We start from the raw sequence: 25,133 nt of genomic DNA, 5'->3' as shown, positions 1-25,133 counted from the left end.
GTTGCCATACCAGGCGGTGATGCAACCAGTCAGGATGCTCTCGATGGTGCAGCTGTAGAATTTTTTGAGGATCTGAGGACCCATGCCAAATCTTTTTAGTCTCCTGAGGGGGAATAGGCTTTGTCGTGCCCTCTTCACGACTGTCTTGGTGTGTTTGGACCATGATAGTTCGTTGGTGATGTGGACACCAAGGAACTTGAAGCTCTCAACCTGTTCCACTACAGCCCCGTCGATGAGAATGGGGGCGTGCTCAGTCCTCTTTTTTTCCTGTAGTCCACAATCATCTCCTTTGTCTTGGTCACGTTGAGGGAGAGGTTGTTGTCCTGGCACCACATGGCCAGATCTCTGACCTCCTCCCTATAGGCTGTCTCATCGTTGTCGGTGATCAGGCCTACCACTGTTGTGTCGTCGGCAAACTTAATGATGGTGTTGGAGTCGTGCCTGGCCATGCAGTCATGGGTGAACAGAGAGTACAGGAGGGGACTGAGCACGCACCCCTGAGGGGCCCCCGTGTTGAGGATCAGTGTGGCAGATGAGTTGTTACCTACCCTTACCACCTGGGGGCGGCCCGTCAGGAAGTCCAGGATCCAGTTGCAGAGGGAGGTGTTTAGTCCCAGGATCCTTAGCTTAGTGATGAGCTTAGAGGGCACTATGGTGTTGAATGCTGAGCTGTAGTCAATGAATAGCATTCTCACGTAGGTGTTCCTCTTGTCCAGGTGGGAAAGGGCAGTGTGGAGTGCGATAGAGATTGCATCATCTGTGGATCTGTTGGGGCGGTATGCAAATTGGAGTGGGTCTAGGGTTTCTGGGATTATGCTGTTGATGTGAGCCATGACCAGTCTTTCAAAGCACTTCATGGCTACAGACGTCAGTGCTACGGGTCGGTAGTCATTTAGGCAGGTTATCTTAGAGTTCTTGGGCACGGGGACTATGGTGGTCTGCTTGAAACATGTTGGTATTACAGACTCAGTCAGGGACATGTTGAAAATGTCAGTGAAGACACTTGCTAGTTGGTCAGCACATGCTCGGAGTACACGTCCTGGTAATCCGTCTGGCCCTGCGGCCTTGTGAATGTTGACCTGCTTAAAAGTCTTACTCACATCGGCTACGGAGAGCGTGATCACATAGTCATCCGGAACAGCTGGTGCTCTCATGCATGCTTCAGTGTTGCTTGCCTCGAAGCGAGCATAGAAGTGGTTTAGCTCGTCTGGTAGGCTTGTGTCACTGGGCAGCTCGCGGCTGTGCTTCCCTTTGTAGTCTGTAATAGTTTTCAAGCCCTGCCACATCCGACGAGCGTCAGAGCCAGTGTAGTATGATTCAATCTTAGACCTGTATTGACTCTTTGCCTGTTTGATGGTTCGTCGGAGGTCCTAGCGGGATTTCTTATAAGCGTCCGGGTTAGAGTCCCGTTCCTTGAAAGCGGCAGCTCTACCCTTTAGCTCAGTGCGGATGTTTCCTGTAATCCATGGCTTCTGGTTGGGGTATGTACGTACGGTCACTGTGGGGACGACATCATCGATGCACTTATTGATGAAGCCAGTGACTGATGTGGTGTACTCCTCAATGCTGTCTGAAGAATCCCGGAACATGTTCCAGTCTGTGCTAACAAAACAGTCCTGTAGCTTAGCATCTGCGTCATCTGACCACTTTTTTATTAACCGAATCACTGGTGCTTCCTGCTTCAGTTTTTGCTTATAAGCAGGAATCAGGAGGATAGAGTTATGGTCAGATTTGCCAAATGGAGGGCGAGGGAGAGCTTTGAAAGCGTCTCTGTGTGTGGAGTAAAGGTGGACTAGAGTTTTTTTCCCTCTGGTTGCACATTTAACATGCTGGTAGAAATTAGGTAGAACGGATTTAAGTTTCCCTGCATTAAAGTCCCCGTCCACTAGGAGCGCTGCATCTGGATGAGCGTTTTCCTGTTGATTAATGGCCTTGTACAACTCATTCAGTGCAATCTTAATGCCAGCATTGGTTTGTGGTGGTAAATAGACAGCTATGAAAAATATAGATGAAAACTCTCTTGGTAAATAGTGTGGTCTACAGCTTATCATAAGATACTCTACCTCAGGCGAGCAAAACCTCGAGACTTCCTTAGTATTTGATTTTGTGCACCAGCTGTTGTTTACAAATATACACAGACCGCCGCCCCTTGTCTTACCAGAGTCATACGTTCTGTCCTGCCGATGTAGCGTATAGCCTGCTAGCTGAATGTTATCATTGTTGTCGTTCAGCCACGACTCCGTGAAACATAAGATATTACAGTTTTTAATGTCCCGTTGGTAGGATAACCGTAATCTTAACTTGTCCATTTTATTCTCAAAAGATTGAACGTTGGCTAGTAGGATTGATGGGAGAGGCAGTTTACTCGCTCGCCGTCGGATCCTTACAAGGCACCCGGATCTGCGTCCGCGATATCTCCGTCTCTTCCTCACGCGAATGACGGGGATCTGGGCCTTGTCGGGTGTCTGTAGGATATCCTTCGCGACCGCCTCGTTGAAGAAAAAATCTTCGTCCAATGCGAGGTGAGTAATCGCTGTCCTGATATCCAGAAGCTCTTTTTGGTTATAAGAGACGATGGCAGAAACATTATGTACAAAATAAATTACAAATAACGCGGAAAAACACACATAATAGTACAATTGGTTAGAGGGCTGTAAAACGGCAGCCATCTTCCCGGCGCTGTTCCGCTAATAATAACTTGTTATCATAACTAATGATAACTTGTTTTTCACTAGGACAGAGGAATTTATAACTGATTTTTTCAAACATAACATATGTACAGCAAATCCCCTTATTGTATGGGACACCTTTAAATATGCCTTTAGAGGCCATGCAATTCAGTACTCATCTCGAAAATAAAAAGTCTAACAGAACAGATAGCAATAAAAACTGTAAGATAGCGGCTCAGAATAAATAATTAGAGGAAAAACTAAACGAAATTGAGAAACTTATTCAAGAAAGATTACGGGTAATATATTATAAAAAATAAAGCAAACTGGATGGAATATGGGGAAAAATGCACCAAATTATGTTTTAATCTTCATCATAGAAATGCTACCAAAAATAATTTACTGAAACTGTTTACAAATGACGGATTCACCCATGATTCACCAAATGATATTTAGAAGGAGGAAGCAAAGTACTTTAAGCATATGTTTTTGTTTCAGTCGCCTCCATCTCCTCTAACTGAATCAAATTGTACCACAAAAATGGACGATGAAAGTGGAAGGGGGAAAAAGTAAGGAACTTGTCTGTCGGGCCCTGCATTAAAGAACATAATTGTTTAAAAAATAAAAAAAGATAAATGAAAAAGTATACCAGTTTAATTTAAGGACAAAAGGATTGACAGTCGTCCAATATAGATAGCAAAATAGGTGGGAATAGATTTTTGACGTACCGATTCCATGGCATAGTGTTTATGAACTGATACGCAAAACGACGCCGGATTCAAAACTTAGAATTTTTCAATTTAAATTATTATACAAAATTCTTGCTACCAATAGAATGTTATTTATATGGGGGATACAATCTTCCCAGCTCTGCAGATTTTGCTGCGAAGAGACAGAATCATTAGATCATGTGTTTTGGTACTGTCCATTTGTAGCTTGTTTTTGGTTACAGGTCCAGGAATGGCTAAAGGATTGCAATATTTACCTGGAGCTAACCCTGCAGATAGCACTACTGGGTGATCTGAAAAGTCACAGTCAATCGATCAATAATAATACTTTTAGCAAAAATGTTTATTTTCAATTTACAATCTTTAGAAACAATGAGAATAGAAGGGTTCAGAACTGTTGTGAAACATCACAGTACAGTTGAAAAATGTATGGCAAATAGAAATCCAATATGGATGGTGTTAAGAGATAGATGGGAGGTGTTGCATGGAGCTGAGGGATGGGACTAATAACAACTAACAACAACTAATAACAATAAGATAACTAATGTAAAGCACACTGTGTCCATAATAAGTATATAAATTATAGGTTGAGAGCTTTTGTGAAAGAGCACAGTGTCACGATCATTTAAGGATTCGTGGAACCAAGGCGCAGCGTGATAAGCGTACATATTTATTTAGTACTGAACACACGACAAAACAACAAACAAACGATACGTGAAGTCCAAGGTAGACTAATAACATACCTATACGGAACAAGATCCCACACAGACTGGTGCCAAACAGGCTGCCTAAGTATGGCCCCCAATCAGAGACAACGAGCTACAGCTGCCTCTGATTGGGAACCACCCTGGCCAACATAGATCTAAACGATCTAGAACCTAAACATAGAAAAACTTAACATAGAAACTACACACCCTGGCTCAACATTTAAGAGTCCCCAGAGCCAGGGCGTGACACACAGTTGGAAAGATATGGCATATACTGTAGAAGCAAACCGGATGGACGTCATGAAAATGATCGGAGAGGTTGAGGGTAGAAGAAGTTCAGAAGTAGAAACAAACAAAATATAATTATTGTAAAATTGACTGTGTCCATAAAATGTATATAGTATGTATAAGCTGGAAGTAGAGCCCTAAGTGTTGTTGTTCACTAGTTTACTCCAATTAGGGAAGGGGTGGTGGGGTTGGAAAGTAATAAAGGGAAATATTTTTTTTTAAAGGATATGTGTATATATATGTATGTATATGTATTTATATGTATGTATGTGTATATGTATGTGTATATATATACAGTTGAAGTCGGAAGTCTACATACACCTTAGCCAAATTCATTTAAACTCAGTTTTTCACAATTCCTGACATTTAATCCTAGTAAAAAAGTCCCTGTCTTAGGTCAGTTAGGATCACCACTTTATTTTAAGAATGTGAAATGTCAGAATAGTAGTAGAGAGAATTATTTATTTCAGCTTTTATTTCTTTCATTACATTCCCAGTGGGTCAGAAGTTTACATACACTCAATTAATATTTGGTAGCATTGCCTATAAAATGGTTTTGGAGCAGTGGCTTCTTCCTTGCTAAGCGGCCTTTCAGGTTATGTCGATATAGAACTCGTTTTACTGTGGATATAGATACTTTTGTACCTGTTTCCTCCAGCATCTTCACAATGCCCTTTACTGTTGTTCTGGGATTGATTTGCACTTTTCGCACCAAAGTACGTTCATCTCTAGGAGACAGAACGCGTCTCCTTCCTGAGCGGTATGACGGCTGCGTGGTACCATGGTGTTTATACTTGCGTACTATTGTTTGTACAGATGAACGTGGTACCTTCAGGCGTTTGGAAATTGCTCCCAAGGATGAACCAGACTTGTGGAGGTCTACACATTTTTTTCTGAGGTCTTGGCTGATTTCTTTTGATTTTCCCATGATGTCAAGCAAAGAGGCACTGAGTTTGAAGGTAGGCCTTGAAATAGCTGTTCCAAGCTGTTTGAAGACATAGTCAACTTAGTGTATGTAAACTTCTGACCCACTGGAATTGTGAATCAGTGAATTATAAGTTAAATAATCTGTCTGTAAACAATTGTTGGCAAAATAACTTGTGTCTTGCACAAAGTAGATGTCCTAACCGACTTGCCAAAACTATAGTTTGTTAACAAGAAATTTGTGGAGTGGTTGAAAAAATAGTTTTAATGACTCCAACCTAAGTGTATGTAAACTTCCGACTTCAACTGTATGTAAACACAGAAAAAAAAAGAAACGTCCCTTTTTCAGGACCCTGTCTTTCAAAGATAATTAATATAAAAATCCAAATAACGTCACTGATCTTCATTGTAAAGGGTTTCCCATGCTTGTTCAATGAACCATAAACAATTAATGAACATGCACCTGTGGAACGGTCTTTAAGACACTAACAGCTTACAGACGGTAGGCAATTAAGGTCACAGTGATGAAAATTTAGGACACACAGGCCTTTCTACTGACTCTGAAAAACACCAAAAGAAAGATGCCCAGGGTCCCTGCTCATCTGCGTGAACGTGACTTAGGCATGCTGCAAGGAGGCATGAGGACTGCAGATATGGCCAGGGCAATAAATTGCAATGTCCGTACTGTGAGACGCCTAAGACAGCGCTACAGAGAGAAAGAACAGACAGCTGATCGTCCTCGCAGTGGTAGACCACGTGTAACAACACCTGCACAGGATCGGTACATCCGAACATCAAACCTGCAGGACAGGTACAGGATGGCAACAACAACTGCCCGAGTTACACCAGGAACGCACAATCCCTCCATCAGTGCTCAGACTGTCCGCAATAGGCTGAGAGAGGCTGGACTGAGGGCTTGTAGGCCTGTTGTAAGGCAGGTCCTCACCAGACATCACCGGCAACAACGTCGCCTATGGGCACAAACCCACCGTCCCTGGACCATACAGGACTGGCAAAAAGTGCTCTTCACTGACGAGTTGCGGTTTTGTCTCACCAGGGGTGATGGTCGGATTCGCGTTTATCGTCAAAGGAATGAGCGTTACACCTGTACTCTGGAGCGGGATCGATTTGGAGGTGGAGGGTCCGTCATGGTCTGGGGCGGTGTGTCACAGCATCATCGGACTGAGCTTGTTGTCATTGCAGGCAATCTCAACGCTGTGCGTTACAGGGAAGACATCCTCCTCCCTCATGTGGTACCCTTCCTGCAGGCTCATCCTGAAATGACCCTCCAGCATGACAATGCCACCAGCCATACTGCTCGTGCTGTATGGAAGAAGGTACTCTGGTCAGATGAGACCAAAATTGAGCTTTTTGGCCATCAAGGAAAACGCTATGTCTGGCACAAACCCAACACCTCTCATCACCCTGAGAACACCATCCCCACAGTGAAGCATGGTGGTGGCAGCATCATGCTGTGGGGATGTTTTACATCGGCAGGGACTGGGAAACTGGTCAGAATTGAAGGAATGATGGATGGCGCTAAATACAGGGAAATTCTTGAGGGAAACCTGTTTCAGTCTTCCAGAGATTTGAGACTGGGACGGAGGTTCACCTTCCAGCAGGACAATGACCCTAAGCATACTGCTAAAGTAACACTTGAGTGGTTTAAGTGGAAACATTAAATGTCTTGGAATTGCCTAGTCAAAGCCCAGACTTCAATCCAATTGAGAATCTGTGGTATAACTCAAAGATTGCTGTACACCAGCGGAACCCATCCAACTTAAAGGAGCTGGAGCAGTTTTGCCTTGAAGAATGGGCAAAAATTCCAGTGGCTAGATGTGCCAAGCTTATAGAGACATACCCCAAGAGACTTGCAGCTGTAATTGCTGCAAATGGTGTCTCTACAAAGTATTGACTTTGGGGGGGTGAATAGTTGTGCACGCTCAAGTTTTCTGTTTTTTTGTCTCATTTCTTGTTTGTTTCACCCCCAAAAATATTTTGCATCTTCAAAGTGTAGGCATGTTGTGTAAATCAAATAATGCAAACCCCCAAAAAATCAATTTTAATTCCAGGTTGTAAGGCAGCAAAATAGGAAAAATGCCAAGGGGGGTGAATACTTTTGCAAGCCACTGTATCATTGCTATGCGGATGACACTCAACTACTTTTCTCCTTCCCCCATGTAACACCCAGGTGGCGACATGCATCTCTGCGTCCCTGCCAGATATCTCAATTTGGATGTCGGCCCACCACCTCAACCTCGACAAGACAGAGCTGCTTTTCCTTCCTGGGAAGGCCTGCCTTCCTGCCCGCTCAAATCAAATCAAGCTTTATTTGTCACATGTGCCGAATACAACAGGTGTAGACCTTACTGTGAAATGCTCACTTACAAGCCCTTAACCAACAATGCAGTTCAAGAAAGAGTTAAGAAAATATTAACCAAATAAACTCAAGTAAAAAGTAACACAATAAAATATCAATAATAAGGCTATGTACAGGGGGTACCGGTACTGAGTCAATGTGCGGGGGTACAGGTTAGTCGAGGTAATTTGTACATGTAGGTAGGGGTAACTTGACTATGCATCGATAATAGACAGCAGGTAGCAGCAGTGTAAAAACAAATGGGGGGGAGGTGTTAATGTAAATAGTCCGGGTGGCCATTTGATTAATTGTTCAGTAGTCTTATGGCTTGGGGGTAGAAGCTGTTAAGGAGCCTTTTGGTCCAAGACTTGGCGCTCCGGTGCCGCTTTCCGTTCGGTAGCATAGAGAACAGTCTATGACTTGGGTGACTGGAGTCTTTGAAAATATGTTGGGCTTTCCTCTGACACCGCCTAATATATAGGTCCTGGATGGCAGGAAGCTTGGCCCCAGTGATGTACTGGGCCGTACGCACTACCCTCTGTAGCGCCTTATGGTCAGATGCCGAGCAGTTGCCATACCAGGCAGTGATACAACCGGTCAGGATGCTTTCGATGGTGCAGCTACAGTGGGGAGAACAAGTATTTGATACACTGCCGATTTTGCAGGTTTTCCTACTTACAAAGCATGTAGAGGTCTGTAATTTTTATCATAGGTACACTTCAACTGTGAGAGACGGAATCAAAAAAATCCAGAAAATCACATTGTATGATTTTTAGGTAATTAATTTGCATTTTATTGCAGGACATAAGTATTTGATCACCTACCAACCAGTAAGAATTCTGGCTCTCACAGACCTGTTAGTTTTTCTTTAAGAAGCCCTCCTGTTCTCCACTCATTACCTATATTAACTGCACCTGTTTGAACTCGTTACCTGTATAAAAGACACCTGTCCACACACTCAATCAAACAGACTCCAACCTCTCCACAATGGCCAAGACCAGAGAGCTGTGTAAGGACATCAGGGATAAAATTGTAGACCTGCACAAGGCTGGGATGGGCTACAGGACAATAGGCAAGCAGCTTGGTGAGAAGGCAACAACTGTTGGCGCAATTATTAGAAAATGGAAGAAGTTCAAGATGACGGTCAATCACCCTCGGTCTGGGGCTCCATGCAAGATCTCACCTCGTGGGGCATCAATGATCATGAGGAAGGTGAGGGATCAGCCCAGAACTACACGGCAGGACCTGGTCAATGACCTGAAGAGAGCTGGGACCACAGTCTCAAAGAAAACCATTAGTAACACACTACGCCGTCATGGATTAAAATCCTGCAGCGCACACAAGGTCCCCCTGCTCAAGCCAGCGCATGTCCAGGCCCGTCTGAAGTTTGCCAATGACCATCTGGATGATCCAGAGGAGGAATGGGAGAAGGTCATGTGGTCTGATGAGACAAAAATAGAGCTTTTTGGTCTAAACTCCACTCGCCGTGTTTGGAGGAAGAAGAAGGATGAGTACAACCCCAAGAACACCATCCCAACCGTGAAGCATGGAGGTGGAAACATCATTCTTTGGGGATGCTTTTCTGCAAAGGGGACAGGATGACTGCACCGTATTGAGGGGAGGATGGATGGGGCCATGTATCGCGAGATCTTGGCCAACAACCTCCTTCCCTCAGTAAGAGCATTGAAGATGGGTCGTGGCTGGGTCTTCCAGCATGACAACGACCCGAAACACACAGTCAGGGCAACTAAGGAGTGGCTCCGTAAGAAGCATCTCAAGGTCCTGGAGTGGCCTAGCCAGTCTCCAGACCTGAACCCAATAGAAAATCTTTGGAGGGAGCTGAAAGTCCGTATTGCCCAGCGACAGCCCCGAAAACTGAAGGATCTGGAGAAGGTCTGTATGGAGGAGTGGGCCAAAATCCCTGCTGCAGTGTGTGCAATCCTGGTCAAGACCTACAGGAAACGTATGATCTCTGTAATTGCAAACAAAGGTTTCTGTACCAAATATTAAGTTCTGCTTTTCTGATGTATCAAATACTTATGTCATGCAATAAAATGCAAATTAATTACTTAAACATCATACAATGTGATTTTCAGGATTTTTGTTTTAGATTCCGTCTCTCACAGTTGAAGTGTACCTATTATAAAAATTACAGACCTCTACATGCTTTGTAAGTAGGAAAACCTGCAAAATCGGCAGTGTATCAAATACTTGTTCTCCCCACTGTGTATAACTTTTTGAGGATCTGGGGACCCATGCCAAATCTTTTCAGTCTCCTAAGGGGGAAAAGGTGTTGTCGTACCCTCTTCACGACTGTCTTGGTGTGTTTGGACCATGATCGTTTTTTGGTGATGTGGACACCAAGGAACTTGAAACTCTAGACCCACTCCACTACAGCCCTGTTGATGTTAATGGGGGCCTGTTCCTGTAGTCCACGATCAGCTCCTTTGTCTTGCTCACATTGAGGGAGAGATTGTTGTCTCTGACCTCCTCCCTATAAGCTGTCTCATCGTTGTTTGTGATCAGGCCTACCACTGTTGTGTCGGCAGCAAACTTAATGATGCTGTTGGAGTCATGTTTTGCCATGCAGTCGTGGGTGAACAGGGAGTACAGGAGGGGACTAAGCACGCACCCCTGAGGGGCCCCCGTGTTGAGGATCAGCGTGGCAGACGTGTTGTTACCTACCCTTACCACCTGGGGGCAGCCCATCAGGAAGTCCAGGATCCAGTTGCAGAGGGAGGTGTTTAGTCCCAGGGTCCCAGGGTCCGTTTGCGAATTGGAGTGGGTCTAGGGTATCCAGGATGATGCTGTTGTGAGCAATGACCAGCCTTTCAAAGCACTTCATGGCTACCGATGTGAGTGCTATTGGGCGGTAATCATTTAGGCAGGTTACCTTCGCTTCCTTGGGCACAGGGACTACGGTGGTCTGCTTGAAACATGTAGGTATTACAGACTCGGTCAGGAAGAGGTTGAAAATGTCAGTGAAGACACTTGCCAGTTGGTCCGCGCATGCTTTGAGTACAAGTACTGGTAATTAATCTGGCCCCACGGCTTTGTGAATGTTGACCTGTTTAAAGGTCTTGCTCACATTGGCTACAGAGATCGTTATCCCACAGTCATCCTGAACAGCTGGTGCTCTCATGCATGCTTCAGTGTGGCATGACCTCTCCATCACAGTTGACAACTCCAGTATCACCCTCCCAGAGTGCAAAGAACCTTGGCTTGACCCTGGACAACACCCTGCCGTTCTCTACAAACATCACAGTGACTCGCTCCTGCAGGTTCATGCTCTACAACATCCGTAGAGTACGACCCTACCTCACACAGGAAGCAACGCAGGTCCTAATCCAGGCACTTGTCCTCTCCCGTCTGGACTCACTGTTGTCTGGTCTCACCGCTTGTGCCATCAAACCCCTGCAACTCATCCAGCCCCTCCCTACCTTCAGGCTGTGCTCAAACCCTACACCCCAACCCAAGCACTCCGTCACCTCAGGTCCCTCCCACCCCTTAGGGGAGGGCAGCTCCCGCTCAGCCCAGTCCAAGCTCTTCTCTGTCCTGACACCCTAATGGTGGAACCAGCTTCCCCCTGAAACTATGACAGCAGAGTCCCTGCCCATCTTCGGAAAACATCTGAAACCCTACCTCTTCAAACAGTATCCCCCCCCCCCCCCCCACTTGCACTTGACCCCCCCCCCCCCACACACTTTTCTAGCTCTGACTGATAGCTACGTTATTGAGGAACAATGTACTTTCTATGCCTGTGATATGTGGTTGTCCCACCTAACTATCTTAAGATGATTGCACTAACTGTAAGTCGCTTAATGACTAAAATGTAAACTTAGAATTGCATGAAATGTACTTATTAAAGTTTTTTCAGGTGGCTAGGCTACTAAAAAGTGTACCTTTGCTGAGCCGGCCGGCATGGCGCAATACTATTTAATTCAGTTCTCTCTCACAACAGGCTCTATTGTTTTAGTTAGTCTATGCACGTCTTTTCATTACATACTCTAAAGCTACATTACCCGGAAGTCACCTGGACAACTTGTTGTTTGTCAAACAGGAAGGAACACCCTCTCAACAAGCTTTCCACTCCTTCATTATGTGGATCACAAACAGATGCCTTCCGTCAGTCTGATTGTTTTCAACTCTTTGATGGATTGCTCCATTATTCCCCCCGGAATGTCTGCTCCTTTCTCCAACCAGCCCAGCCGTACACATGATTGTCTGGTGTGTCTGTGTGTGCGTGTGTCCGTGCGTATGTGCGTTTGTGTAGCCTCCATAATAGAAATGTATGACTATAATCGTTTCTTCAGAATCCCAGCAGTTCTACAGGCTCCTACACTTGAGTCTAGACCATGCCAAACCACAATGACTCAGAGGAGAGTAAACAAATGAGATGAAGACAGCTATGAGAAGTGGTGATCGAAAGTGTTTTCCAGATGGTTGGGTCGAGGACATACTTGCAGGTTTGAGAAAAAAAACGTCTGGCAGTTGAAATATTGATTTTATGTGGCGGTAGGTCACAGAGCAATATGACAGGAGCTAGGTGAGTCACGCTATAAAAATGTTGAAGGACCACTGGTTTAAAAGGTTTATATAATAATAAGTCCAATAGGTAAGCCCTGTGTATGGAAGAGGAACAAGATGTTTGTCAGAACAGAACCAACAGGCCTCAATACTGAGTCAGGAGAAGAAATGAACAGTGCTAAAGAAGGGAAAGCCACAGGGTCAAATGACCCAGAATTCATGAGAGAGAGACAGTTGCCACAAGAAAAGGGCAACCAGTGAAGAACAAACACCATTGTAAATACAACCCATATTTATGTTTATTTATTTTCCCTTTTGTACATTAACTATTTGCACATAATATGACATTTGAAATGTCTTTATTCTTTTGGAACTTTTGTGAGTGTAATGTTTACTGTACATTTGTATTGTTTATTTCACTTTTGTTTATTATCTACTTCACTTGCTTTGGCAATGTTAACATATGTTTCCCATGCCAATAAAGCCCTTAAATTGAATTGAAATTGAGAGAAGAAAAATAATTAGGAGGAAAGTGAAAGCCCAACCAGCTGTGAACAATGACATGCTGTCTGTCACATACTGACAGGGAGACTGTGTTTATTTATTTCAGTGTCTAGTGATGAGTCACTGGTGTCTGGCGCCCAACTCCTCATCAGCAGGGTTTCATTTGAGCCAGGGCTAATACAATGACCTGCCTGTGTCCACACATACACAATAATGATATGCCATTTAGCAGATGCTTTTATCCAAAGCGACTTACAGTCACATGTGCATACATTTTTACGTATGGGTGGTCCTGGGGATCGAACCCACTACCCTGGCGTTACAAGCGCCATGCTCTATCAATTGAGCTACAGAGGACCACACACACACGGCCTGTAAGAATACATGAAAATTATTCAACAGCCGTAAGCAGCCTCAGAAAGTGATATAGTGTTACCTCATATACACCTTGAAAGTATTTGCGTTATACTTGATTTCGCGAGAGTTTGCACTTCTGGGAGTAGTGGTTCTGACCAAACAAAAATGAAGCGTATTTTACATTTATTTGACATGTATTTGACACTATTTTACACTATTTTACATATATTTGAAATGTATTTGACATGTATTTCACCCAGGTCTGACACACACACACACAAACACACTCCACACCCTCCTACCCCCACACACCGACACCCACACAAGGCCCCCTCATTCCCTCATAAATGCAGAAGACACATTTCTGTTGAATGCACTCAGTTGTACAATTGATTAGGTATCCCCTTTCCCAATGCTCTATGAGAGGAAAATAGTGTAATATTCTGTGGGTGTCTTATTCGTTATCTTTCTCTCTTGCTTTCTCCGCCTCGGCCCATTCTAAGGAGATATCCTTTTATGCCCACTCAAAGACTATCCAACAAAACCTGGTTCTAATTGTATGATCAAAACACTTTCAATGCAGTCTCTGTGAAAGGAATGGGGTTAAGGTAAACACCCCCCCCCCCCCCCCCACACACACACACACACCCTTTCTATCTATGTTTCCACATATTAGGTGGGCAGTTATGACAGGGTTTATCACTGAGGTAAGTCTATTTAAAATGTGAGTACAGGATGTGAAAGGAAACTTTTCAGCTCAAGGCTCTCTCTCATCACCTAGACAACACAGCTATACTATAGATCATGCTTTCACTTTCACAAAAGGTACAGACCTTTTCAGGATCTGTATTAATCTCAAGGTCTATAGCCACAAGGGCAGCGTTGCGGATGTGGATGGACGTAGGCCACAAGCTCCTGCTCCGAGGGTCGTGGTTTCAATTCCAGTGCAAGGCACTCGTTTTAGATGTTTTATTTTTAATCCTATCTTAAACCTTAACCCTTAACCATTCAGAATGAATGCCTAAACTTAACCGTGGAGTTGTTTCTGTTTTAACCCTATCACAAACCTTAACCCTTAACTTAACTATTCTGAATAAATGTCTAAATGTCGGATTCTGCTTTGTGGGTGTGTGTGTGTGTGCACACTTTGTTTGCATGCAATTCGGTGATTTAGTATGGTTAGAAGGTTGGACTTCCTGATGATAATCTGCAAGAACATCCATTATCAGGAAGTCCACAGGTATGCAGAAGAGCTGCTTCAAAATACAGTGTGTATATATATATATATATATATATATATATATATATATATATATATATATATATATATATATATATATATATATATATATATATATATATAGATACAAACAATGTACAATATCAACATAAATAGTTAGATATTAACTGATTTGTGTTTCAAGATGGCTTACCATACATACAAGACAGGAAAGAGAGACAAAAACAGGATAGTCCCTTGTGGCAGAGCATTAGACCCATGGGGCGGCGCACAATTGGCCCAGCGTCGTCCAGGATAGGGGAGGGAATGGCCGGCAGGGATGTAGCTCAGTTGGTTGAGCATGGCATTTGCAACGCCAGGGTTGTGGGTTAAATTCCCACGGGGGGCCAGTAAAAAAATATATATATATATATATTTTTAAAAATTATGTATGCACTCACTAACTGTAAGTCGCTCTGGATAAGAGCGTCTGCTAAATGACTAAAATGTAAAATGTAAATGTAAATTAGTATCTAAAATACCACTAGTAGATAGGGATCTTTTTCCTTTTTACACCATGTGTACAAATCTCTCCCATCCACCCTCCCTCCCCATCCACCCCAATGTTCCTCAAGGATTATATTTTCTTTGTATCCTGGTATTGACCTGTGTGTTTCTATATTTAGTCCTGACGACATTCCTGTTTCTATTCCCGTTGGAATGGGCCTGGACAGGGCCCTCTTATTTGTGAAGCAGTCAGTGTGGATGTGGACCATGGATGTGTGCCCGGAGTCTCTTCATGTCTTTAGCTGGTGCAGACAGGGCTTAGTTCTTACCAGGTGCCCCATGTCCCCATTATTTCTGGAAATAAGTAGCCTACTTTGAGCCCCCCTGAGTGCATCACTGTTCTCATGAGCTTGTCAGACAAGAGCAGAGGATGATCACACAGGGTTTCCCTGGGGCCTATGCAGAGCTGTTATAGCAGGAAGAAGCTGTCAGTCTGTCTAACTATCTGGCACAGTTTTCTTCTCTCTTTCTAGCTGCTCCCTCTATCTCTTTTTCATATTTTTCGCCCTCTTGTCTCCCTCCGTTTTGATTTACATTTTGATTTAATTAGATTTTCAGGTCTTTCTTTCTGTCTGTGTGTGTGTGGGGGGGGGGGGGGCTGTCTTACACAGGACAGTATAATACATCCCAGTGTTCCGCTTTAGAGAGTATCGTACCCATCTCTATGGCTGAAATGGGTAACAGGAGCAACAGACATCCTGGAGAGGGGGAGGGGGAGGGATCTTTTTATGTATATTTTGTTCTAGTCAATTGAGTTAGGATTAAGGTAAATATCCTATGACTATCCTTTTCCAAAAGTGTTGGATCCGATGGCCACTACTCCACATTAAACATTTACATTTCACAGCAACTCGTGAAATCAGAGATTTGTTCAAATAGTAAGGTAGATTGATTTATTACTGTGCCTGTTTCTCTGTGTGAAAACAGTAGCCCAGCTAACAATTCTAGGGATAGAGAGAGTTTTTGTAACGTAACCCGTAATGTTCCCATGATGTTTGAGTGTCCAATTTTCTGTTAGTTAGAGGAACGTTCTATGTATGTTAGCAAAAAACCTGTGTCTCTTCAACGTTGTCCCATAAGGTGTAGTTTTATCTGGGGGGTTTTTAAATCCGATTTTACTGCTTGCTTGAGTTACTTGATGTGAAATAGAGTTCCATGTAGTCATGGCTCTACATAGTACTGTTAGTTTCCCAGAGTCTGTTCTGGACTTGGGGACTGTGATTAAGGAGTAACATTGAAACAGAGTAATATTCCCCACCAAGATTAGACAACTATGCAGAAAACGCTAAAATTGTTGAAATAAGTCAATCAAATCAATGATAAAATAAAATAAAATAAAATTTGATTTGCCACATGCGCCGAATACAACAGGTGTAGACCTTACAGTGAAATGCTTACTTACAAGCCCTTAACCAACAATGCAGTTTTAAGAAAAAAAAGTGTTAAGTAAATAATAGATAAGTAAAACATAAAAAATAATTAAAGAGCAGCAGTAAAATAAAATAACAGTAGGGAGGCTATATACAGGGGGTACAGAGTCAATGTGCGGTTGACTCTGTACCCCCTCTGCACCAGTTAGTCGAGGTAGTTGAGGGAATATGTACATGTAGGTAGAATGATGAGAGAATAGTGGGATTAATTGACACAGACATGGTGGTGTAGCATGAAGTTTGGAATGCCGTGAACCAAGAGGCTGTGATTTCAAATCCCAGGTGAAGTCATGTTGAATAATAATTAATGTATATATCAACATGCACAATGTAATCATGGAGGTCAAAGTGTGTCAAATGTGTACGTTTGTGTGTATCGGTGTCCCTAACCTTGCAAACAAAGAGCTTTGAATGGATCAGTGGTTAACCAATCAGGGCCTTGATGGGCTCGGCAACAGTAAGAAGGGTTGGTGTGTAAAGAAACTTTTTTTAGGGACGTCCCCGGAAAAAGATGTGAACTTGACAAAAACCTCCAGGGGACCATGATAGAATGTCCTATGTTTTAAATGTCATTGGACACAGGAATGTTCTTGCAACGTTCCCATGAAACGTGTCTAGAACATTAATATCTTATATTCCGAGAATATAATAATAATAATATGCCATTTAGCAGACGCTTTTATCCAAAGCGACTTACAGTCATGCGTGCATACATTTTTGTGTATGGGTGGTCCCGGGGATCGAACCCACTACCTTGGCGTTACAAGCGCCGTGCTCTACCAGCTGAGCTACAGAGAACATGGCAACCATGTTCTGTGTTTGTTTGGTTGTGCCGTTGATGGAATATTCTCCTAACCCTCAGAAAACTGGACAATGGAATATTCTTGCAACGTTCCAATGAAACGTGTCTAGAACATTAATATAGAATATTCTGAGAACATGGTCACCATGTTCTGGGTAAGTTCTGTTTGACATTAAGAGAACGGTCTCTTGGAAACAGTCCTTGCCCATCACTGGAACATTCCTATGAAAATGTTAGGTAATGACCTAATGAGACTCTTAAGGGAGTGTTCTCTAAAGTTGTGGGAGCGTTTGTTGTTAGCTGGGAGTCGCCTACAGCTATATGGTGCTTTATGGTCCTACAGTAGCAGTATGTTCTTTAGAGCCAGGATGAGGAATTGAATTCACCCTGTCAGCTGACACCAACCAGGAGAAAAACTGAAAAAGAAAAAGAGAAATTAAGAGGGAGAGAAAGAGAGAGGTAGTGATGTATGTCTGGGTGAACACAGAGCATGTTACTGTCGTAGCAGTGAGTATTTTCACTGAAACACAGTCAGGCTTTTATGCAGCAGCTCTGTCACACCATAACGCAAAAACCACCATACCAAACCACTCTACAAACCACTGAGAAAGCCAGGATAAAGAAAAAAGGGTATACTGCTCTCTAGTGGTTACAACTAAAAAAGCAGCTTCTCATATCAGAGCTTTTCCAATGGGAAGCACTGTTGTGTTGTAGAGTGGGACTGTGGAGGAAAGGAGTTGTACTGGCGTAGTTGAACAACCAGACCAGAGAGAGAAAGGGAGGGGGATAGGGAGAGACAGAGAAAAGCGGGGGTAGAGAAAGAAACACAGAGAGACTGAGGAGAAGAAGAAGAAAAGGTGGGAGGAAGAAAGGGGGAGGTTGAGGGGGCAACATTTTGCCCAGAAGCAGGTGAGTGACCTGATTGTGCCCTTTCTCTCTCCTTCTCTCTAACTCTCTCTCTCTCTGTCTCTCTACTGTACCTCTGTCTTCAGACTAATGAGATTGAATGAAGGTTAGAGTGTCAGTCAGAGCCAACAGCAGGTATAACATAACACCTACATGACATTCTTCCTAAAGACTTCTACTTCTAAAGAGATCTGAAACAAGCCAAAACATACATTATTGCACGACTCTGTTTGCAGTTTTGAAAGCTGCCAAGAAAGACCTTATGAAAGAGTGAGTGCTGTAGATAGTAATGTGAAGGTAGATTTTGCAATGGAAAAACTCAGCTAACAACAAACGTTCCCATAGCGCATAGAATTAAAAAGGTATTGTCGGACATTATTCATTCTAATCAGACAGGTTTTTTACATGGACGATACATTGGAGATAATATAAGGCAAGTACTGGAAACAATAGAACACTATGAAAAATCTGGAAACCAGGCCTGCTATTCATAGCAGACTTTGAAAAGGCATTTGATAAAGTACGACTGGGTTTTATATATAAATGCCTGGAGCATTTCAATTTTGGAGAATCTCTTATAAAATTGGTTAAAATCATGTATAGTAACCCTAGGTGTAAAATAGTAAATAATGGCTATTTCTCCGAAAGTTTTAAACTGTCAAGAGGAGTGAAACAAGGTTGTCCACTATCGGCATGTCTATTTATTATGGCCATCGAAATGTTAGCTATTAAAATCAGATCCAACAATAATATCAAGGGATTAGAAATCCAGGGCTTAAAAACAAAGGTGTCATAGTACGCTGATGATTCATGTTTTCTTTTAAATCCACAACTTCCATCCTTCCACTAGCTCATAGAGGATCTAGGTACATTTTCTAACCTTTTTGGATTACAACCAAATTATGATAAATGTACTATATTACTTATTGGATCACTAAAAAATAAAAATGTTACATTACCATGTAGTTTACAATAAAATGGTCTGATGGTGATGTGGATATACTCAGAATACATATCCCAAATGAAATAAATGATCTCACTCCAATACATTTTAATAGAAAGTTAGCAAAAATAGTGCTTGCTACCATGGAAAGGTAAATACCTGTCAATTTGTGGCAAAATCACCCTGATTAACTCTTTAGTATTATCCCAGTTTACCTACAGTGCCTTGCAAAAATATTCATCCCCCTTGGCATTTTTCCTATTTTGTTGCATTACAGCCTGTAATTTAAATAGATTTTTTATAAAATAGTCAAAATTGGTGAAGTGAAATTAAAATAATAACTTGTTTCAAAAAATTCACACAAAAAAATAACGGAAAAGTGGTGCGTGCATATGTATTCATCCCCTTTGCTATGAAGCCCCTAAATAAGATCTAGTGCAACCAATTACCTTCAGAAGTCACATAATTAGTTAAATAAAGTCCAAATGTGTTCAATCTAAGTGTCACATGATCTGTCACATGTTCTCAGTATATATACACCTGTTCTGAAAGGCCCCAGAGTCTGTAACACCACTAAGCAAGGGGCACCACCAAGCAAGCAACACCATGAAGACCAAGGAGCTCTCCAAACAGGTCAGTGACAAAGTTGTGGAGAAGTAAAGATCAGGGTTGGGTTATAAAATAATATCTGAAACTTTGAACATCCCACAGACCACCATTTAAATCCATTATTAAAAAATGGAAAGAATATGGCACCACAACAAACCTGCCAAGAGAGGGCCGCCCACCAAAAGTCACGGACCAGGCAAGGAGGGCATTAATCAGAGAGGCAACAAAGAGACCAAAGATAACCCTGAAGGAGCTGCAAAGCTCCACAGCGGAGATTGGAGTATCTGTCCATAGGACCACTTTAAGCCGTACACTCCACAAAGATGGGCTTTACGGAAGAGTGGCCAGAAAAAAGCCATTGCTTAAAGAAAAAATAAGCAAACACGTTTGGTGTTCGCCAAAAGGCATGTGGAAGACTCCCCAAACATATGGAAGAAGGTACTCTGGTCAGATGAGACTAAAATTGAGCTTTTTGGCCAACAAGGAAAACGCTATGTCTGGCGCAAACCCAACACCTCTCATCACCCTGAGAACACCATCCATGAAGCATGGTGGTGGCAGCATCATGCTGTGGGGATGTTTTTCATCTGCAGGGACTGGGAAACTGGTCAGAATTGAAGGAATGATGGATGGCGCTAAATACAGGGAAATTCTTGAGGAGACCTGTTTCAGTCTTCCAGAGATTTGAGACTGGGACAGAGGTTCACTTTCCAGCAGGACAATGAACCTAAGCATACTGCTAAAGCAACACTCGAGTGGTTTAAGGGGAAATATTTAAATGTCTTGGAATGGCCTAGTCAAAGCCCAGACCTCAATCCAATTGAGAATCTGTGGTATGACTTAAAGATTGCTGTACACCAGCGGAACCCATCCAACTTGAAGGAGTTGGAGCAGTTTTGCCTTGAAGAATGGGCAAAAATCCCAGTGGCTAGATGTGCTAAGTTTATAGAGACTTGCAGCTGTAACTGCTGCCAAGGGTGGCTCTACAAAGTATTGACTTTGGGGAGGTGAATAGTTATAAACGCTCAAGTTTTCTGTTTTTTTTGGTCTTATTTCTTGTTTGTTTTACAATAAAACATATTTTGCATTTTCAAAGTGGTAGGCATGTTGTGTAAATCAAATGATACAAACCCCCCAAAAATACATTTTAATTCCAGGTTGTAAGGCAACAAAATAGGAAAAATGCCAAGTGGGGTGAATACTTTCGCAAGCCACTGTATTTGCTTATGGTCTTGCCTACGCCTAGCGAACAGTTTTTTAAATTCTAGGAGATAAAAATATTCCATTTCATTTGAAACGGCAGGCCAGACAAAATTAAACGGGCCTATTTATATAATTAATATGAATTCGGAAGACAGAAATTATTAAATATTAAAGCATTAGACCTATCACTAAAAACAGTTATACTTAAATCCGAACTGGTTGTCTAGCCAATTAGTAAGATTGTCTCACCCAATGTTCAAGAATGGCATTTTTCCCTTTATTTAGATTACAACCTCTAACTTTCAGTGGTTTGAAAAGGAAATAATCTCCCAAATATCACTATTTCTAAAACAAGCCATAGAAAGTTGGTTGCAATTTCAATAAAATCCTCCAGAAACGACAGAACAAATAATGCAACAAATATTGTGGTTAAACTCAAATATACTAATTGATAGAAAAACTTTTTTTTTTTTTATAAATAAAAAAAGAAGGTATAATCTTCGTAAATGGTATCATAGGTCGGACTGGTGGAGTTATGTCGCACATTCAGCTAACAAAAACATATGGAAATGTCTGCTCTACCCAAAATTACAACCAAATAATTGCAGCATTACCACAAAAAAGAGGAAAGTGGAAGGGGGAAAGAGTAAGGAACTTGTCTGTCAGCCTCGCATTAAAGAACATAATTGGTTAAAGAAAATTGTGATAAATAAAAAAATATATACCAGTTTCATTTAAGGACCAAAGGATTGATAGCCGTCCCATATAGATTGCAAAATAGTTGGGAAGAGATTTTTGACGTACCGATTCCATGGCATAGTGTTTATGAACTGATATGAAAAACGACGCCGGATTCAAAAATTAGAATTGTTCAATTTAAATTATTATTCAAAATTCTTGCTACCAATATAATGTTATTTATGTGGGGGATACAATCTTCCCAGCTCTGCAGATTTTGCTGCGAAGAGACAGAATCATTAGATCATTTGTTTTAGTACTGTCCATTTGTAGCTTGTTTTTGGACACAGGTCCAGGAATGGCTAAAGGATTGCAATATTTACCTGGAGCTAACCCTGCAGATAGCACTACTGGGTGATCTGAAAAGTCATAGTCAATTGATCATTAATATAATAATACTTTTAGCAAAAATGTTTATTTTCAATTTACAATCTGTAGAAACAATGAGAATAGAAAGGTTCAGAACTTTTGTAAACATCACAGTACAGTTGAAAAATATATGGCAAATAGAAATCCAATATGGATGGTGTTAAGAGATAGATGGGAGGTGTTGCATGGAGTTGAAGGATGGGACTAATAACAACTAACAACAACTAATAACAACAAGATAACTAATGTAAAGCATACTGTGTCCATAATAAGTATATAGGTTATAGGTTGAGATCTTTTGTGAAAGAGCACAGTTAGAAAATATATGGCATATAGAAGCAAACGGGTGTCACGCCCTGGCCTTGAGAGGCCTGTTGTCTTTAGTTGGTTTAGTCAGGGCGTGAGGATCTATGTTAGAATTTCTATGTTTAGGATCTAGATGTGTATTTCTAGGTTTGGCCGGGTGTGATTCCCAATCAGAGGCAGCTGTCGCTCGTTGTCTCTGATTGGGGATCATACTTAAGTAGCCTGGTTGCCTACCTTAGTTGTGGGATCTTGTTCCGTGTTTAGGCTTGTATGAATGTATAGCCTGAGGACTTCACGTTACGTTGTTTCTTGTTTCTTGTTTTGTTTATGTTTATTGAGTTTAATAAACATGTTTGCATACCACGCTGCACCTTGGTCTGACCCGTCTCTCAACGTTCGTGACAACCGGATGGATATCATGAAAATGATCAGAGAGGTTGAGGGTAGAGGAAGTTCAGGAGTAAAAACAAACATAAAATGTATATAGTATGTATAAGATGGAATAATGTATAAGCTGGAAGTAGAGGCCTAAGCATTGTTGTTCACTAGTTTACTCCAATTAGGGAAGAGGTGGTGGGGTTGGAAATTAATAAAGGGAAATATATTTATATGTATGTACATTTACATTTTAGTCATTTAGCAGACGCTCTTATCCAGAGCGACTTACAGTTAGTGAGTGCATCAATTTTTTTTTTCATACTAGCCCCCCATGGGAATCGAACCCACAACCCTAGCATTGCAAACGCCATCCCTGCCGGCCAAACCATCCCCTACCTTGGACGACGCTGGGCCAATTGTGCGCCGCCCCATGTCTCCCGGTCGCGGCCGGCTACGACAGAGCCTGGATTCCAGTTTTCTGAGAGTTAGGAGAGTATTCCATCAACGTCCCACCAAATGTACACAGAACATGATTGCCATGTTCTCAAAATATAATATATTAATGTTCCACGTTTCATGGGAACATTGCAGGAACATTTCTGTGTATCAGTTGTCAGGATGTTGCCTGATGGTCCCAAAGAAACGTTCTTTAAAAAAATGAAGTTTACCAAACATCATGCCTTGTTACTGTTACCAAGCCAATCAAGGCCCTGATTTGTGAACCACTGATCCATTCCTAGCTCTTTTTTTTGTTGGCAAGGTTAGGGATACTCACAGTGCTTTTAACATGCACTGTTTTCAACTTAAATATTTGACATAGATGATTACATCGTGCATGTTCATTTATACAGTAATTATTATTCAACTTATCTTCACCTGGGATTTGAACTCACAACTTCTTGCTACATAGTACTCTGATCTTCCTGCTACGCTACCATGTCCATGTCAGGTGTTGGTTAATCTGACTATTCTTATCATTGATTTGATTTACTAATTTCAGCAATTTAAGGGCTTTCTGTATAGTTGTCGTATGTTGGTGGGGCATGTTACTGTCACGCCCTGGCCTACAGAACTCTAGCTAGTTTGGTCAGGGTGTGAATATTCTAGATTTGTATTTCTATGTTGGCCGGTGTGGTTCCCAATCAGAGGCAGCTGTCGCTCGTTGTCTCTGATTGGGGATCATACTTAGGCAGCCTTTTGGCACTGTTGAGTTGTGGGATCTTGTTCCGTGTAAGGTTTGTTGTGTTGTACCTTTGGACTTCACGTTTCGTTTCCTTTGTTGTTTTGTCATGTGTTTATCATTAATAAACATGTACGCATATCACGCTGCGCCTTGGTCCGACCCTTCTTTAAACGAACGTGACAGAAGAACCCACCAAACAAGGACCAAGCAGCGTGCCCAGGAGCAGCAGTCACCCTGGACACAGGTGGAGGAGCAGAGAGTATGGACTTGGCGGGAGATAAGAGAGGATCTGGCAAGGCAGATGGAGGCCCTGAAAGGGATCAGGGTAGAGAAGGAGAGACAGCCCCAATGCATTATTTTGGGGGGGATAAAAGGGTGGTCGGGGAGCGACAGAGAGGAGCCCCGTCCACTGCACTCGTGGGGGCTCAAGGAGGAGTCCTCACTGGAGGAGGACGGGGCGCGGAGTGTAAAGGACGGAGACAGTCATAGACCTCCAGCACCGGTTCCCAGTCCGGTACGCCCCTACCTGCTCCCCGCACCAAGCCAGTGGTGCGTGTTCCCAGTCCGGCCCGGCCTGTTCCTGCTCCTCGCACCAAGCCAGTGGTGTGTGTTCCCAGTCCGGCCCGGCTTGTTCCTGCTCCTCGCACCAAGCCAGTGGTGTGTGTACCCAGTCCGGCCCGGCCTGTTCCTGCTCCTCGCACCAAGCCGGTGGTGCGCGTCGCCAGTCTGGCCCGGCCTATTCCTGCTCCTCGCACTAAGCCAGTGGTGCGTGTCGCCAGTCCGGCTCGGCCTGTTCCTGCTCCTTGCACCAAGCCAGTGGTGCGTGTCGCCAGTCCGGCACGGCCCGTGCCCGTTCCACTCTGGAGCCAGAGCAGTTCGCTCCACCAGTGCCTGATCCAGCTCCGGTCAGCGGCTCCACTCCGGAGCCAGAGCAGTCCGCCCCACCGGTGCCCAAGCCAGCTCCGGGCAGCGGCTCCACCTTTTGGGGGGGGGGGGGGGTACTGTCACGCCCTGGCCTACAGAACTCTAGCTAGTTTGGTCAGTGTGTGAATATTCTAGATTTGTATTTCTATGTTGGCCGGTGTGGTTCCCAATCAGAGGCAGCTGTCGCTCGTTGTCTCTGATTGGGGATCATACTTAGGCAGCCTATTGGCACTGTTGAGTTGTGGGATCTTGTTCCGTGTAAGGTTTGTTGTGTTGTACCTTTGGACTTCACGTTTCGTTTCCTTTGTTGTTTTGTCGTGTGTTTATTGTTAATAAACATGTACGCATATCATGCTGCGCCTTGGTCCGACCCTTCTTTAAACGAACGTGACAGTTACTTTGTGCAGTACATAGCAGCAGTCTTACAGGATCCTGACCAATTCTGCTATTTTTTGTGTGTTTTTTTATGCTGATCTTAGCTTTTTTTGTGCAT

This window comes from Coregonus lavaretus (assembly GCF_964263955.1).
Source record: "Coregonus lavaretus genome assembly, chromosome: 26".
NCBI lineage: Eukaryota > Metazoa > Chordata > Actinopteri > Salmoniformes > Salmonidae > Coregonus > Coregonus lavaretus.
This window is presented reverse-complemented; position numbering follows the sequence as displayed.